This window comes from Carcharodon carcharias, chromosome 27 (assembly GCF_017639515.1).
Source record: "Carcharodon carcharias isolate sCarCar2 chromosome 27, sCarCar2.pri, whole genome shotgun sequence".
In the NCBI taxonomy this organism is placed as follows: Eukaryota; Metazoa; Chordata; class Chondrichthyes; order Lamniformes; family Lamnidae; genus Carcharodon; species Carcharodon carcharias.
Genome location: NC_054493.1, coordinates 13082451 through 13096536, shown reverse-complemented (window position 1 = coordinate 13096536; position 14086 = coordinate 13082451). Strand labels below are relative to the sequence as shown.

The window sequence follows — 14086 nt, the reverse complement described above, 5'->3', positions numbered from 1 at the left end:
TGAGTATTTCCAGCATTCTGATTTCATTTTAAACACATAATTGATGTAAACTTTATTGTCCTTACAGGTATCTGGATGTAAATCTGATTTCAGACCTTCCTCTGAACAGTTTTCAAACTGACTCCAGCTCATTGTCCTTCACTAAAGACCCGGATGGAAAACCCTCAGCACAAGATGGCGGCGGCCGGTTGCCCGGGTAACCCGAGCCTGTCACCGGGAGGAAGCCCCATCCTCATTCACCCGTTCCCTCACTAAGATGGCCGCCCATACGCCCGGCTTCCTGAACAGAACTCGCTTTCCTCTCCCAAGATCGTGACGGCCGCTGAGCCCGGCTCCCAGTGCGCAGGTGCAGTGTGGGTGTGCGCTCTGAGCATGCTCAGTGTTAGTTATGGTGACAGAGTGAGGAGGAGCGGACGGTTCGGGAGGAGGGAGGAGATTGTGAGCACAGGGTAGGAATGGAACCGTGGCTGGACTGGGAACTGGATCAACTTCAGGGGTAGGCCCCAGGCTCCAGGCCCCGTGTTTACCCCGCGGTGACAGGCCCGGGGGGGGGAGGAAGGAAGCAATGGAGCCGGCGGCTGGACGGGGAGGGTTTGGAAAGACTTTGTGGATCCAGTTAGTGGTTAATGGAGATCAGAAACCCAGAGTCAGAGTGTCGAACCCCACATTGGGTGGTTGTTTTACTAAATATCGTTATTTATTATTTATTTACTTAAGAATATGTTCATATATATTTTAAAATAAGTCATTTTATGGCATCTGTGAAAAGACCTATTAAAATACAATCCCCTGGTGTATTTCTGATGAAAATTTGACTGACAGGATTTTGGGGAACAGTCAATCCGAACATGATTGTGTTTTAATTTACTCCCTGATACCAGATTTCAGCTTGTATTTCAAAACTTAATTTAGAATGTCAGTCCAGCAGCAAATGGTAAAATGAGATATGACACCAGCTGCACTTAAAAGCGACTCTCGCTTTACACGACTCACACTGTCTTTGTGTTGATGCAGGAAGCACTTCCCCTGGTGTTGTAGCACAAATAAATGCACCCTTTCTCGGGAACAGGCTCATGTTGGCGGTCGCCATGTTTCAGCGGCAAGCAGAGTACATGTGTGGCCATTGTGGTAATGCAACACAGAGTGGGTGGGACTTCGGGGTCCTGTGACCAGGAGAGAAAATTATTGACTCTTGATTTGACTCTCCCTCTACACAAGGGCTGGCAAACTGAACTCAGCCAGAGTGGGGGTCAGGGGGTATGGAGACTGGGCATGCATCCATGAAATGGTAGAGATGGTGCGATGAGTTTGGATTGAAGCCCAGGGAGGAGGGAGAGTGTGTGGGACGAGGATTTACAGCTTTTGGGTAAACGAGAGGAAAAATGTTCCATACAAAGTAGAATTGTCTGTTCTGAATTAGTTTTGTGAACTCCTTTTTCAGGGTATTTGAAGAGGAAGATTTACAGGCAGGAAACTAAAATTCACGTCAAGATCTGACAGAGCCACATGCTTCATCATGACCTAAATATCATTGGCTTTTGACTGTGGAAAGAGAAATATTTCCCTGTTCTGTCTGTGGAAGAAGATTTCAAAATTCAGTACAAGTAAAAAAGCACCAAGAGACACACATATACCTGAGTGAGAGTGTTCCAGGCACTGACTGTGGAAAGAGCTTTAACCAGTTATCCTGCCTGAAAAAACATCACACCATTCACAGTGGGGAGAAACCGTACATGTGTTCTGTCTGTGGACGAGGCTTCAACTGATTGTCCAACCTGGAGAGACACAAGAGCACTGGCACCATGGAGAAACCATGGAAATGTGGGGACTGTGGGAAAGGATTCAATTATCCATCCCGACTAGAAATCCATAGACGCAATCACACTGGGGCTGGCACCCTGGAGAAACCGTGGAAATGTGAGGAATGTGGGAAAGGATTCAATTTTCCATACCTGCTGGAAATCCATCGACGCAGTCACACTGGGGAGAAGCCATTCACCTGCTCTGAGTGTGGGAAGGGATTCACTTTGTCATCCCACCTGCTGTCACACCAAAGTATTCACACTGAGGAGAGACCTTTCAGCTGCACTTACTGTGAAAAGAAGTTCTCGTGTTCATCCAACCTCAACGCACATCAGCGAGTTCACACTGGGGAGAGGCCATTCATCTGCTCTTTGTGTGGTAAGGATTTCACTGGGCCATCCGGTCTTTGGTCACACCAGCGAATTCACGCAGGGGAGAAGTCGTTCACCTGTTCTGTGTGTGGGAAGGGATTTACTCTTTCATCTAACCTGCTGTCACACCAGCGAGTTCACACTGAGGAGAGACCATTCAGCTGCACTTACTGTGGAAAGAGATTCAGGTCTTCATCCAACCTCAATGCACACAAGCGAGTTCACACAGGGGAGAGGCCATTCATCTGCTCTGTGTGTGGGAAGGATTTCACAAATTCATCCAGCCTTCTGTCACACCAGCGAATTCACACTGAGGATAAGCCATTCAGCTGTACTCACTGTGGAAAGAGTTTCAGGCAGTTATCAATTCTCACTGCTCACCAACGCACTCACACTGGGGAGAGACCATTCACCTGCTCCGTGTGTGGGAAGAGATTCACTCAGTCCGGCAGCCTGCATTTACACAAACTCACTCACACTGGGGAGAGGCCATTCACCTGCTCTGAGTGTGGGAAGGGATACACTCGGTCATCCCACCTGCTAACACACCAGCGAGTTCACAAATGTCTGCAGGGGTTGGATTCTGGTGTTATTGCTCCTGTTAATAACACCCAGAACTGATAGTCTGACAATATTAGGTTTGTTTTCTGCTGATGTTAACAACTCCTATAATTAGCTGGAGTTTAATATTCTAGACCTGTTGCTGATTTTCAGGGCTGCGATGCCCCTTTTCAAAAGCACCACCTGTGATATTTCGTTTTAATTCAAGAACTCTCAACTGGAACTTGTTTATAATAACTCTATGAACTTTTACTTCAATCCTAAATTGATTTTTGGTACAAAATCTACAATTCAGTGTCTGAAATGTTGCACTGATTAACATTTCCAATTAGAAAGTGCTGATTAATCCTTGCTGATGATTCTTACTGACTTACACATTCTTCTCAGTGACACCTCCATTATGATATTAAATTATCAAGGAACATAAAACAACATACAGTTCTTTGGTAGTGCAAAACTTAAATATTTCTGAAAAGGGAGACATGTTGCCGAAGGTTTTCATCTTGTACTGATCAGGACAAACACAAGAATGCCAAATTTCAAATGATCACAACATCTACTACAGGGGAAACCGGTGCTGATTGGTTGGCAAGTGAACTATGATTGGCTGAGGCGTTGCCATGGAGAAATCAACATGAATCTATAGGTTCCCCAACTTCTGGGTTATTCAAAAAAGGTGCAAGGCTTGAAAATATTCCTTTGGTTTGTAGGGAGTGGGTCGCTGCATATGAATGTATGTCACTTCTAGAAAACAGAAATGAGCCATGTTACAAGCTTGACTAATTACCTTAAATTGGTTGTTGGTGTAGCTATTAGCACACTCTGGATTATTCAACAGGTGTTGTCCAATGGTGGAATCACATCTAACAGTAGACGTGTTTTTGGTTTTGCAAGCACGGACTGGTACTCTACCTATTAGGGAGAAGCGAAGTAACATGCTGTTTGATTCAATCAGTCAATCACTGGGATGTACGTCCTTCACTGCACTGCACTGGCACTGAAATTCATACACAATATTGCTCAGTTATGTAGTTGGTAGAACCTCTTTTTGGACTGATGCCCACATTCTGTCAGTGCTAGTCAGAGTAGAAATAGCAGGATATATCGGATTAATACATGGCTGAAGAGATGATGTGAGGGGGAGGGTTTCAGATTCCTAGGACATTGGGACTGATTCTGGGTGGGCGGGGTGGGGGGGGTGGTGAGACCAGTACAAACTAGACAGGTTACACCTGGGCAGGACCGGGACTGATGTCCTCGGGGGAATATTTGCTTGAGTGGTTGAGGAGGGTTTAAACTACAATGGCAGGGGGGTGGGAACTTAAGCAAGCAGTCAGGGGAGGATGAATCAAGGACAAGAACAAAATACAGAAAGGGGAATAAGAAAAGTGATAGGCAGAGAAATCAAGGGCAAGAATCAAAGAGGGCCTCAATGAAAAATAGTGGGAACGGTACAAGTAATGTTAAAAAGACAAGTCTTAAGGCTTTGTGCCTTAACGCAAGGAGCATTCGCAATAAAGTGGATGAACATGGTTACAGGGTGACCAAGGATGGCAACTGAACATCCAGAGGTTTTCAGTATTAAGGAAGGTCAGACAAAAAGGAATAGGCGGTGGAGTTGCAATGCTGGTTAAAGAGGAAATTAACACAATAGTGAGGAAATATATTAGCCCAGATGATGTGGAATCTGTATGGGTAGAGCTGAGAAACACTAAGGGGCAAAAAACATTAGTGGGGGTTGCATATAGACCCCCAAACGGTAATGGTGATGTTGGGAATGGCATTAAACAGGAAATTAGAGACGCATGCAACAAAGGAACATCTGTAATTATGGGTGACTTTAATCTGCATATAGATTGGGCAAATCAGATTAGTAACAATACTATAGAGGAGGAATTCCTGGAGTGTATACGGGATGGTTTTCTGGACCAATACGTTGAGGAACCAACTAGAGAACAGGCCATCCTTGACTGGGTATTGTGTAATGAGAAAGGAATAATTAGCAATCTAGTTGTGCGAGGCCTCTTGGGGATGAGCGGCCATAATATAATAGAATTCTTCATCAAGATGGAGAGTGACGTAGTTCATTCTGAGACTGGGGTCCAGAATCTTAATAAAGGAAACTACAATGGTATGAGATGCGAGTTGGCGAAGATGGATTGGAAAACGTTACTTAAAGGGATGATGGTGGATAGGCAATGGCAAACATTCAAAGAGCATAGATTTCCAGCATTCGCAGTATTTTGCTTTTATCTAATTGTTTATTCCTGTATGGCGCAAAAGTAAAACAGGAAACGTGATCAAACCATGGCTTACAAGGGAAATTAGAGATAGTATTAGATGCAAGAAAGAGGCATACAAATTGGCCAGAAAAAACAACAGACCTGAGGATTGGGTGCACTTTAGAATTCAGCAAAGGAGGACCAAGGGATGATTAAGAAGGGGAAAATAGAGTACGAGAGTAAGCTTGCGGGGAACATAAAAACTGACAGTAAAAGTTTCCATAGGTATGAGAAGAGAAAAAGATTGAAGACAAATGTAGTCCCTTACAGTCAGAAACAGGGGAATTTATAATAGGGAACAAAGAAATGGCTGACCAACTAAATAAATACTTTGGTTCTGTCTTCACAAAGGAGGACACAAATAACATACCAGAAATTTTGGGGAACACAGAGTTTAGTGTGAGGGAGGAACTGAAAGAAATCAGTATGAGTAGGGAAATGTTGTTGGAGAAATTGATGGGATTGAAGGCCGATAAATCCCCAGGACCAGATAATCTACATCCCAGGGTACTTAAATAAGTGGTCCTAGAAATAGTGGATGCATTGGTGGTCATCTTCCAAGATTCTAGAGAGTCTGGAACAGTTCCTGTAGAAGGGAGGGTAGCTAATTTAACCCCACTATTTAAAAAGGGAGGTAGAGAGAAAACAGTGAACTATAGACCAGTCAGCCTGACATTGGTAGTGGGGAAAATTCTAGAGCCCATTATGAGATTTAATAGCTGAGCACTTGGAAAACAGTGGCAGAATCGGACAGAGTCAGCATGGATGTACGAAAGCGAAGTCATGCTTGACAAATCTACTGGAGTTTTCGAGGATGTAACTCGTAGAGTTGGTGAGGGGGAGCCAGTGGATGTGGTTTATTTGGACTTTCAGAAGGCTTTCGACAAACTCCCACATAAGAGATTAGCATGTAAAATTAAAGCGCATGGGATTGGGGGCAGTGTATTGAGATGAATAGGAAACTGGTTGGCAGACAGGAAACAAAGAGTAGGAATAAACTAGTCTTTTTCTGAATGGCAGGCAGTGACCAGTGGGGTACCGCGGGAATCGGTGCTGGGACCCTAGCTTTTCACAATATATATTAATGATATAGATGAGGGAACTAAATGTAATATCTCCAAATTTGCAGATGACACAAAGCTGGGTGGGAGGGGGAGCTGTGAGGAGGATGCAGAGATGCTTCAATGTGATTTGGACAAGCTGAGTGAGTGGACAAATGCATGGCAGATGCAATATAATATGGATAAATGTGAGGTTATCCATTTTGGTACCAATAACAGAAAGGCAGACTATTATCTGAATGGCTATAAATTGAGAGAGGGGAATGTACAACAAGATCTGGGTGTCCTTGTACACCAGTCACTGAAGGTAAGCATGCAGGTGCAGCAGGCGGTAAAGGCGGCAAATGGTATTTTGGCCTTCATAGCGAGAGGATTCGAGTACAGGAGCAGGGTGCCTTGCTGCAATTATACAGGGCCTTGGTGAGACCACACCTGGAATATTGTGTGCAGTTTTGGTCTCCTTATCTGAGGATATTCTTGCAATAGAGGGAGTGCAGCGAATGTTTACCAGACTGATTCCTGGGATGGTGGGACTGACATATGAGGAGAGATTGAGTCAGTTAGGATTATATTCGCTGGAGTTCAAAAGAATGAGAGGGGATCTCATAGAAACCTATAAAGGTCTAACAGGACTAGACAGGGTAGATGCAAGAAGGATGTTCCCGATGGTGGAGGAGTCCAGAACTAGGGGTCACAGTCTGAGGATATGGGGTAGACCATTTAGGACTGAGATGAGAAATTTTTTCACCCAGAGAGTGGGGAGCCTGTGGAATTCGCTACCAGGAAAGTTGTTGAGGCCAAAACATTGTATGTTTTCAAGAAGGAGTTAGATATACCTCTTGGGGCGAAAGGGATCAAAGGGTATGGGGAGAAAGCGGGAGCAGGCTATTGAGTCGGATGATCAGCCATGATCATAATGAATGGTGGTGCAGGCTCAAAGGGCCAAATGGCCTACTCCTGATCCTAGTTTCTATGTTTCTCGTGGAAAACACTTGCGTAACCATGACACAGTAGCATTGCTTGCTGTGTATTGTGCAAATTTGTAAATGGGCCATTGGCCACTACTTTCAGACCTGGAGAACTATCCTGGAATGGTAAATTTTCTCAGAAGTTTGGACAACAGGTTAAACAAGCCATTTCACACTGAAACACATCTTCAACATTGTGATACTTTGCTCGATGACACACCTGGTGGTCATGTGACTCTGGTTGTAGCATTCCCAAGCTGCATTGGTGCGGTTCCTCACAGGGAGACCCTCATCTGCAATGATCCAGCCCCTCAAATCTGGTTCCTGGAACGAACCCGACTAGAACATTGGACTGTCGCAGTCTGAATCCATCAGCACAGCTCCCGCATCCAGGAGGATAATGTTCACTGTTTTATATTCAGGTGTGGGGGATAATGTTCACTGTTTTATATTTGGGTCTGGGGGATAATGTTCACTGTTTTATATTGAGCTCTGTGATTTATTAGATAGGGTTAATTCTGCCTCATGATGCATGCTGGGTTGTCAGAGTCACCATTAAAGGCCCTAATATCGGGTCAGTAACTGAGTTTTATCTGGGATGGAGAATCAGGGTGGGCTAAAGTGTCTCAGTTTTGGACAGGAATTGGTATAAACTAAGCCCGAGCTGCACCAGGTAATGGTGACCACCATTAAATCATCAGAAACAATCACTGCACCATGTAAGAAAACCTTGGAGAATATTTTACCTGAATCTTTGATCAATTTTGTTCTATTAAACATTGTAACCAATGAGTTGGATTGCTGATTATTTTTTTAAAGGCAGCTCTGGACCATCAGTTTCACCATGAACCCGGCCATGGGGACTGAGGTGAGCTTCAGACCATCAGGAATAAGGGAAAGGGACTGGAGTACTGAGTCAGTCCCTGAATCTCAACATTTCTTAATGAGATGGATTCATTCAGGACAGACAGCAGGGAATTTGTCTGTAGTAGAGTGCTTAAATTGGGAGTTTAGTGACTGAGGGAGTTTAAGGGTTAAATTATATCTAAAGTCTAATCTTTCTTTAATTTGGCAATTAACTAAAAGTTGCTGTTAGGGTTGGAAGAAGGTGAGCTTTAGTCCAGCCTTAGAATAGGGCTCATTCAGGCTCTGCTTGCAACTGCAACTAGTTAATTAGATCACTGGCTTAATCAGGTTTTCAGAGGCAAGGCCAGTTGTATTTCCCCTCGGATTCAAAGACCTATTATGCAAAGAAAAACAGGTGATAAAACATTCATCCTGTGCATTAAATTATTGTAGTTTAACTTGTGATGTTATAAAAGAAGCAGTCACTTTCCTTCATCTTTGAATCTGTAAGCTTAGAATTAAGTTCTGTAATTAGCCTTTGTATCTATGTAGTTCTCTTGATTTTTATTACTTAGGAATGTATCATGTTGTATTTTTAAGTGAATCTTGTTGCCTTAACTTTAGCAAACCAATCACTTTCAAGCACTCATTTTATATGTAATTTATATAAATCACTTTCAAAGACTGATTTTATATATATTTGATATAGATCACTTTCAAGCACTGATTTTATCGGTATTTTATATAGACTGTAATTTCTGTAACTTTGTAATTTTTGTAAGTCTATGAACGATTCTGCATTTTTAATTAATTTATACCAAGGACGTTCAGATGCAACAAAAACATATGATGGCAAAGCAGTTCTTTCAACCAATAACATATTGATAAGCACCTATCCTAATGAGAATTCTACAGTACATACGATATCAATACCTACAGAGTAATTGAGACATCTAGACTGATGAGTCCTGTGTTACTAGACATCATATGCTCTCTTATCTCAAATAAGTAGACATCAAAACCATCCTAAGTCCCCTGTCATTTTAGAAGAAAGTCATAAAATTTAATGAAATGACAGAAACTTTATAATGAGAGTGAAGTTCCCACGAGTAATTGACACCTTGAACCATAGAAAAGTTACGGTGCAGAAAGAGGCCATTCAGCCCATCATGTCTGCCAAAAAGAGAAAAAAAAACTAGCCACTCATTTTAATCTCATTTTCCAGTACCTGGTCTGTCGCTTGCAGGTTACAGCACTTCAGATTCAGATGCAGATCCAGGTACCTTTTAAATGAGTTGAGCATTTCAGCCTTAACCACCAACTTAGGCAGTGAAGTCCAGACACCCACCACCCTCTGAGTAAAAAGGTTTTCCTCATGTCCCCTCTGATCCTTCTACCAATCACCTTAAATCTAAGTCCCTTGGTAATTGACCTGCTGGGGGAAACAAATATTTCCTGTCTACCCTATCTTGGCACCTTATAATTTTGTACACCTCAAATAGGTCACCCCTTAGCCTCCTTTGTTCTAAGGAAAACAACCCTAGCCTATCGAATCTCTTCTCATAGCTGCAATCTTCAAGCCATGGCAACATTCTTGTAAATCTCTGCGCTCTCTCCTGAGCAGTTATGTCCTCCCTGTAATGTGGTGATCTCAGAGGGCCAGTCAAGGCACAATGGGAAATTACATCAATAGATGACCATCACCCTTGAGAAACCAATCAGAATCTGATCATGCACCAGCTAAACCAATCAGGGCCCGATCACACACCGCACTATTCAATCAGGAATCAGTAACATCACAGATCATGTGCATGGTTTGTGGTTTGAAAGGAGTTAAAAATCACCAGCTTTGAGCTGCCAGATGCATTGAATTTGAAAGTGAAAACTGCTTGTCAGCTGAAAGCAGAAGACCAGAGGGCTCGAGCAAGAGAGAGAGAGAGTGAAGACCCCATGTCAGCTCACGCCCTAGGCTGAATCGGGAAGCAAGTATCACATTGAGCCAGTAAAGTCACTGCCTAGCTTTGTTAAGTATGACTTTTGTTGCTTAATAAATGTTCCCTGAATTACATCACTAAATTGTCCCCTATTACTTGAACAGTTAAGTCTGGATAGTTAACAAAAAAAAAATTATTGAGCGAGGAGATTTGGAGGTTAAATGACCCCCCAAAAAACTATAATGCCAAGAGGATGGTGGAAGCAGAGGAGATTAACAATTTCATAAGGAAATTGGATGGGCACTTGAGGGAAATAAATGTGCAGGGATACGGGAATAGAATGGGGCAATGCTCTGCTGGGAACTGGCATTGACTCGAGGGGGTGAATGGCCTCTTTCACGGCCTAATGACTCTGTGAGCTAAAGAGGGAAATTTCAGCTGCTCTACTCCAACCAGCTGAAGTCCCTCATCCCTGGTGCAATTCTCATAAATCTCCTCTGCACCCTAACAGCTTCATATCTTTTCTAAATTATGGAATCCATTTATATGTGGGACCTCTGTTTAGAACCATGTTTGAACTAGATGGCCAGCACGGTCAACATTTCTGATTTCCATTTAGAAAAGGGACATAGAGGCACTGGAGAAAGTGCAACAAAGATTCACAAGAACAAAATCAGAAATGAGAGCATTTAACCTTCAGAAAAATTTGAACAACCTGCGGCTCTACTGAAGAGAGACCTGATGGAAGTCTTTAAGATTATGAACAGGTTCAATATTCCAGTAGGGATTTCTTGAAAAACATCTTTACCAGTGAGTGATGAGAATGTGGAACTCACTACTAGAGTGAGTGGTTGAGGTAGATAGCATGAATACGTTTAAGGAAGCTCAATACATACAAGAGGGAGAAAGGAATAGAAGGATATGCTGATGGGGTGAGAGGAAGAGGGGTGGGTGGAGGCTCATGTGGAGTATTAATACTGACATAGACCTATTGAGCCAACTGACCTGGCCCTGTGCTGTAGACTCAATGGAACAGAGACAAATGTATTTAATTGAGATCTACCTACAGTGGTAGGGAAAATACTGTTTACTATCCAGGATAAAATAAACGTCCTTCATCAGCCATTGTGGATCATTTTGTGGGAATGCACACTCCCAGGCTCAAAGAGCATTAGTCCACTGGAAGCAAAGTCATGAGATCGGCCAGTCTATCAGAAAGAAACCCTCCGACCTTCCCACTTTACCAACAGTCGTGAACTTGCTGGTATCTCAGTAGGGTGGATGAATCGCTGAATCCCTTTCCACACTCAGAGCAGGGGAATTGCCTCTTCCCAGTGTGAACTCGCTGATGTTTCTGCAGGTAAGTTGACCGACTGAATCCCTTCCCACACTCGGAGCAGATGACCGGCCTCTACCCAGTGTGAACTCACTGGTGTATCAGCAGGCTGGACGAATCAATGAATGCTTTCCCACACTCAGAGCAGCCGAATGGCCTTTCCCCAGTATGAACCCATTGGTATCTCAACAGGTTCGTTAAGTGAGTGAAACCCTTCCCACACTTAGGGCAGGTAAACGGCCTCTCCCCAGTGTGAACTCGCTGGTGTGTCAACAAATGGGGTAACTGAGTGAATCCCTTCCCACAATCAGAGCAGGTGAACGGCCTCTGCCCAGTGTGAATCCTCTGCTATGTTAGCAGGTTGGATGAATCACTGAAGCCCTTCCCACACTCAGAGAAGGTGAAGGGCCTTTCCCCAGAGTGAACTCACTGGTGTCTCAGCAGGTGCGATGAATGAACGAAACCCTTGCAACACTCAGAGCAGGTAAATGGCCTCTCCCAGGTGTGGATGCATCGATGAGATTCCAGTGCAGATGGCGATCTGAATTCCTTCCCACAGACCCCACATGTCCATGGTTGCTCCATGGAGCAGGAGTCCTTGTGTCTCTCCAGGTTGCATGATCAGCTGAAGCCTCACACAGAGCACATGTACAGTCTCTCCCCACAGTAAATAGCAATGTTTTTTCAAGCTGCATAACTGGTTCAAGTTCTTTCCACAGTCAATGCACTGGAACGCTCACACTGATGTTTAAAATTTTCTGAAGCAGTCAGAACAAACACTTGTCCCTGCAGATTCAAAAACCGATGATATTCGACCCCACTGAATCGAGTAACTTTGTCAGATCTTAAGGTGGTATTTGTTTTGAGATATCTGTCTGCAAATCCTCCCCTTCTAATAACCTGCGAAAGGAGTTAACACAAGTCAGGATAGAAATTCAGAACAGATGGTTCTAATTTCAATGGAAAATTCTTTCTTCTCTCATTCCCCCAAAGCGGTAAATCTCTGTTTCCTCCCTCCCCGCTCCCTCGATTTTCATTCTGCTGTACCTTATATACACCCTCCAAATTCTCCTAAAGGCGCCAATTCATGCTGATCAACAGGTCCATGCTTATCGCTCCCTGTCCAAGACAACAGGACCTGAAAAACTTCATGCAGGCTGCTAGCCTCTATATATATTTATTGGACTAAATATGTGTGTAATACTGTACAGTTACTGTATTACTGAATTAGAGATACAAGTGGGTTGTGAAGAAGAGCTTTTCTTAGTCAGTGAGCAGCCATGACCTGAAACTTGCTGCCTATGAGGCTGGTGGAAGTGGAGATGATCAATGATTTCAAAATAAAATTGGATGGACACTTGAAGGAAATAAACTTGCAGCAGAATGGAGATATGGTAGGCAATGGGACTGACTGTGTTGCTCTACAGTGAGTCAGCATGGGCCTGAGTTTCCAATTGGATTCCTTCTGTGCCATAATAGTCAATAACTGGAAATATATAACGTAGGCACAGCACTATATTACAAAAAAATAGTACTAGAAGTACTACAAGTACTAGCAATCATAAGAAATTTATTACAGAACCAACAATATATCTAATATCTACCATATATCAACACTAGACATATCTCTGTTGTTACGATCCCATGGAGACTGATAACCTTAAAATAAACAAATTCCCAGTCAAAAGCAAAATACTGCAGATGCTGAAAATCTGAAAGAAAAACAAAAGATGCTGGAAAAACTCAGCAGGTCTAACAGCATCTGTGGAGAGAGAAACAGAGTTAATGTTTTGAATCCCTATGACTCTTCTTCAGTCTTCTTTCGAATCATATGGACTTGAAACGTTAACTCTGTCTTTCTCTCCACAGATGCTGAGTTTTCCAAAATTTTCTGTTTTTGTTTCAAATTCCCAGACAACCCCAACAGAATAAACCAAAGGACAAAGTTTCAAACTTCTACTGTAACAATCAAACTAAAATTAACATAAGTGAAGCATGCATTAACAGACAAACAGTATTTGAATAGACAGGACAAAATTGACTTGAACCAGCTCATTCGATAAAAAAGGTTCCACAAAATCAGCAGCATTTCCCCCTCAGCATATTTGGCACTAATTCCAGTTACAGAAGTCCCACGACTCTGTATTTCCCAGGGGAAGGGGGAAAGTGTTTTACTCACAGATGTTGAACAGAGGAGGAAGTTTTAGTGTGTTTGTCAAAGTAAAAACAAATGCTGTGCTGTTTAAAATCAAACTACATGACTTGGAACAAAATAAGGGGAAAAGACATTTTGCAAAGTCCCCTCCCCCACTCCCTCAGCCGGCAGCCAAGCACGCAGGCGCAGAAAGCGCTGCTGACCGAGCTGTTGGAAGCAGGCGCAATGCAGCTACCGCCAGCGGTCGCTCTCGATCTGTTTTTGGACCAGCCAGCCGCCGTTGGTGGGGGGGGAGGAGGCGGGGGAAGGGGGAGTTCGCCGAGTCGGTTGCCTGGAAACGTTGGCTCGGGGGGAAGGAAAAACAATGGGTGGGGGTGGGGCTCCCGTCTCTGTGCGCCTGGCCGGCAGACTAAACCGGAGCACGTCACCGTGGAGCAGATTGAGTCCTATTGTTTAATTCAGACAGTGTTCCATTATGAACGTCATAATAACTCAAAGGGGCGTTCCCAACACAACGTCTCATTGGGATCAATAGCCCTGGTTACAGGAGCAAAATACTGCGGATTGGACAACAGCTCAGCGCGTCTGGAGGTCAAAGTCTCTCCCGCTCCCACGTGCACTCCGGTTACTCTCCCTCATTGTGATCTGACTGGGGTTGACCAATGGAAAGAGCTGGAGAACCGGAAATAGACTAGTCCTCCAGCCAATCAGAGTGTTGCCTTTGTGCCTCTGGCTGCACGGATTTTCCCCCTTGTTTGAACGCGGAAGT

The 14086-nt window shown here is 43.6% G+C and overlaps 1 pseudogene; it reads left to right on the top strand.

The window, feature by feature from the left end:
* The first annotated feature begins 455 nt into the window (after window positions 1-455).
* On the top strand, window positions 456-2930 carry LOC121270268 (annotated as a pseudogene).
* The last annotated feature ends 11156 nt before the right edge of the window (window positions 2931-14086 follow it).